At 57.4% G+C, this 5,000-nt stretch overlaps 1 pseudogene; it reads right to left on the minus strand.

Annotated features, from left to right (window-relative positions):
* LOC135171891 (large subunit ribosomal RNA) overlaps positions 1-5,000 on the minus strand; it is a 9,405-nt pseudogene that overhangs the window by 2,385 nt on the left and 2,020 nt on the right.

Consider the following 5,000-nt stretch of genomic DNA (forward strand, 5'->3'; position numbering starts at 1 on the left):
CGGTGTGCACCGGTCCACCCACCCGTGGGCTGCATACGACGCGACAGCCTGAAAAACGCCCTGAAATACTAACTTAACCGATCGGTATCGGAGTCCCCAATGCTTGTGCATTAGGGCCGATAGCCGAGTGAAGAGGACCCTGGCTTTTTCCTGGATGTATCGTGTATGGGTCCGGACCCGCATGTTCCTATTAAAATGTACCCCGAGGTACCTGACGCTATCCTTAAACTGAACCTTCTCCCCGGAGATCCTAATCTCGGGTGGGCGGATATCCAGCACCGGTTTCACGCGTCGGCGTGTCCTTCGCGCCCGATCCCACCTGTACCGCACCAGCGGCGCTCTCTTCTGCGAGTTGCATGACAGGACAATTGCCTCTGTCTTGCTCCTCGACAGTTCGAGCTTCGCTGACGCGCACCACGACGCGATGTGTTCGGCGACGGCTCGGCCTATCCTCTCTATTTCCTTACGCGAGTCGGCCGATACGACCGCGATAAGGTCGTCCGCGTAGGCGACTTCGATGTCACCAAAATTCTGCTCGATGCTCTTGAGGAGGGCATCGAACATGAGATTCCAGCAAGCGGGGCCGAGGACTGATCCTTGCGGACAGCCCCGGGTGGCCGGCTTGGAAACCTCTTGGTCGCTCCAGGCGATCTTGACAGTCCGATTGTCGAAGTAGCTCCGGAGCACTTCAAAGACATTCTTCGGGCAGTCTCGATCCGCCAAAGACTGGAGGACTAGGGGCCACCACACGTTGTCAAAGGCTCCTGAGATATCGAATAGGAGTCCAATGACGTACCTCTTGTCGTTACCGCGCTCGACTAATTCACGCAACTCTACTATCGCGTCTTCCGTGGATCGTCCAGGCAGGAAGCCATATTGACGTCCTGATATTTTGTCCTCAGTAAGGACTTTCGCCGTAAGGATCCCGTGCAGGACCCTTTCGAAAAATTTCCCGACAACCGACAAGAGGCAAATGGGACGGTAGGATTTGGGGTCGGACACATCCTTGTGAACTCCTTTGAGGAGAGCACGAAGTGTGCCGACTTTCCAAACGGTGGGGAAAACGCCGTGCTTAAGGCAGGCGTTGAAGAGTCGCGTGAAGATGTGAGGCATCCTCATGACCGCGACTTTCAGGACCCTAACTTCAACTAAATCGCATCCTGGGGCTTTGTCATTCTTAAGGGTCTTGACGAGACCCTTAAGTTGGTCGTCCGTCAAGTCTCGTGCGTCCTCTGTCTGGACCGTTAAGTTCCTCACGCGTTCACGGATGTCAGTCTGTTCGGGTGTGTCTTCGTTGGGGTCATCGTCAGGTACGTGTGTGTCCAACAGTACCTCAGCAGTCTCACGCATTGTAAGTGTCGTGCCATTCGCGGTTCTAAGTGTGCTGAGTACCGTGCCTACACGTAATTTATCAGCCGCGTATTTATAATGGAAGCCCCAGGGATTCGCATTACTTTCGGTCGTTATGTAACCGCGCCAGCTATTTTCTTTAGTTGTCCTAAGTAGCCTGGTATACGACCGCAGGACTACACGATACCTATTCTGTTTAATTTTCCGCGCGTCAGGGTTAGTCTCCCTTCGGTAGCCGTTTCGGAGACGACTGACCAGTTTGCGTTTGCTGGTCAGCTCCTCGGTCCACCACGGATTCGCTCGACGATAATGTCTGCGGCGCGGCATCGAATCTTGGCAGGCTTTGGTGAGTACGTCACCCAGTACTTCTGCCATTCTCTCAACATCCGCTGTAGAATCCAGCGGATGGTCCACGAGTTTCTCACGGGCCTCCTCATCGAGGGTCGCCTCGAACTCTTCCCAGTCGGCCCGACGAACGTTGAACCGCATGGTAGAGCCCTCGCCGACTCCCGAGTTATTGACGCGCTTTGAGGAACGCCGGATCGCTAAACGAAAGAAAACCGACGTGTGGTCACCAGTGGACCACTCGTCCTCCAACCTCCATGCACGTATGAATTTATACATGCCAGGAGTGGCCAGTGTGACGTCGATGAACGACGTACCTGCGGCACTCCTGAAGGTTGGGCCCTGCCTAGCATCATTCGCGACGCGGAGACCGAAAGACTCGATGAGCTCACCCAGGAGGACACCACGGTCAGTGGTCCTGGGGCTCCAAAGGGAGTGTTGGGCGTTCGAATCGGCCGCCACCAGAACGCGGCGACCCCTGAGACAGCTGAGAACCTTTTCAAGCTGCCTCAGGTGGATTTCTATGTCGTCCGAGTATTGAAAATAACTGGAGACGACGAAGAAGGATCCACCGGGGACGCGGGCTTCAGCACAAACGCAATGTGCATTACTTAATTGGGACACGTAAGCAATCTCCACGATGGAGTTGCACGCAACGACGGCCGCCCACGGTCGTTCCGTTGAGCTCGCGGCAATACGCATTCCGACTCCTAGGCCGCGGATGGCCCAGGTGTTCGCCTCACGAATGGCATACGGCTCTTGGAGCAACAATATGTCCAGACGCTCTTTGCGAATTAACTGAAAGACCTCCCCGGTTACTGCAATTGAGCGGGACATGTTCAATTGCAGTATTCTAACGTCGCGTTGCGCGCCCGGTCCCTCGATCGCAGGGGTCCGGGGAGGATGACCTATTGGAACGGGGGGTACCGGTGAGCCTCCGGTCGCGACGCGATGACTATGGATCCTACTTAATCTAACTTGGCACTCGCGAACCCTACCTAATAATTGAGTGGACTCACCGGTCGAAGTTCTTGAAGATCCAGGCGTTGGCTGGCTCGGCTGCGCAGTCAACTCCTCTTCCGCTGCGACGTCCTCGTGAACAGCACGAAGGCTGGAACCTTTCCCTCGTCGGGAGGGCAGTACCCCGGCGCACGGCGGGCGACTACGAACCCTTGAGGGCACCACCCTCCTTGGGTCCCTCGATGTAGTCGCTGTAGGTGGTCCTCTGGCATGCTGAGAAGCGATGCGCAGACTTCGCCGCACGACGGACGCATTTTTGTGCCCCCCCGGAGATCCGATTGGGGGCAGTTTAGCCTCCGGACAAGATTTGCAAAAATGCCCTGCCATGGTTGAAGTAGACGATACGGTCGTCGGCCGTGCCAAAAGGCAAGAGCTGAAAAGCTGAAAAGTAAAAGAAAAAGAATGAATAAGAATATTAGGATTAGATGGGACGATTCCCAGCGGCACCGAGCTGGGTAGCTCGGGACGCTGAGCACCGTCCCTGGGAGGGAGCCTTCCGGTTCCCGCCGAGCTGGGGAGCTCGGATCGGGGCCCGGTGGAGGCGCTGAAGGAGTGCTCCGCCTCGACTCCCCTCGAGAGAGGAGCAGAGAGGGAGCAGACCCACAGAAAGGGGGAACCCACCCATCCCGCCCGACGACCCACCCCGCGAACCGTCCCTTTCCCGAGGGATACCCACCCACTCCCCCTGAGACCCAGCCCCACGTGTGGCGTCGCGTTTTCGCCGGCCTCCACCGTTGCGGGAGGTTCCAACTACTAGCGCGTGGCTGGAACTAGTTGCGAGAACCGCAATGCCCATGCCCTTCGCACTGCGAAGCAGCCAGTCCCCCCTCCCCCGCACCACCCCGCGAACCGTCCCTTTTCCGAGGGATACCCACCCACTCCCCCTGACCCAACCCCCACGTGTGGCGTCGCGTTTTCGCCGGCCTCCACCGTTGCGGGAGGTTCCGACTACTAACGCGTGGCTGGAACCACTTGCGAGAACCGCAGTGTCCATGCCCTTCGCACTGCGAAGCAGCCTGTCCCCCCGAACCCCCACCCGCGCGTGGAATTCCCCGTCCACCAACCGATTCCGCCCTCCACCACGTGGAACCACCCCTCCACCAGCCGATTTCGCCCTCCCTCGCGTTTCCCGAAGTCCGGCCCACCCCACCGTGACCAAATCCGCGACCCTCCCCCTCCGAACCCCCCAGTAAGTAGGTCTCGCGCCCCTCCACCCGCCGATTTCGCCCTCCACCACGTGGACCCACCCCTCCACCACGTGGAACCACCCCTCCACCAGTCGATTTCGCCCTCGCTCGCGACCCAATTCGCGACCCCCCCCCCTCCGAAACCCCCCCATGGGTACAGGGACTCACCCTGCACCTGCAACCCCCCTAGGTATAATTATTGTGACCCCCCAAAAGGGGGATCCCAATCCTTACACCAAGTTCGACTCAGGGACCGCGGGGTCGTCACACCCCGTGTGTAAGGGCGGTTTTACCCGCCATTACACCCCCTGCGGGCAGTAGGTAGGGACAGCGAGAATCGTCGTTAATCCATTCATGCGCGTCACTAATTAGATGACGAGGCATTTGGCTACCTTAAGAGAGTCATAGTTACTCCCGCCGTTTACCCGCGCTTTTTTGAATTTCTTCACGTTGACATTCAGAGCACTGGGCAGAAATCACATTGCGTCATCACCCGCTAGGGCCATCGCAATGCTTTGTTTTAATTAGACAGTCGGATTCTCCTAGTCCGTGCCAGTTCTGAGCTGAGCGTTGAATGGCGGCCGAAGAGAACGACTACGACACGGTGAAGTATCACAGAAGCCTCGCAGCAAGGAAGATCCGTGGGAGGCCAAGGCACGGGACCGAGCTCGGATTCTGAAACATTACTGATCCATTCACCTCGCCCAGGCCCGGCACGTTAGCCAAACCCACTTCCCGACCAAGCCCGACACGCCCCGCTCCTCAGAGCCAATCCTTATTCCGAAGTTACGGATCCAATTTGCCGACTTCCCTTACCTACATTAATCTCTCGACTAGAGGCTCTTTACCTTGGAGACCTGCTGCGGATATGGGTACGAACCGGCGCGACACCTCCACGTGGCCCTCTCCTGGATTTTCAAGGTCCGAGGGGAAGATCCAGACACCGCCGCAACTGCGGTGCTCTTCGCGTTCCAAACCCTATCTCCTTGCTAAAAGTTTCCAGGGAACTCGAACGCTTATACAGAAAAGAAAACTCTTTCTGGATCTCCCGACGGCGTCTCCAGGTCATTTTGGGTTACCCCGACGAACACTCTTACG

This window comes from Diachasmimorpha longicaudata, unplaced genomic scaffold (assembly GCF_034640455.1).
Source record: "Diachasmimorpha longicaudata isolate KC_UGA_2023 unplaced genomic scaffold, iyDiaLong2 ctg00000123.1, whole genome shotgun sequence".
Lineage (NCBI taxonomy): Eukaryota > Metazoa > Arthropoda > Insecta > Hymenoptera > Braconidae > Diachasmimorpha > Diachasmimorpha longicaudata.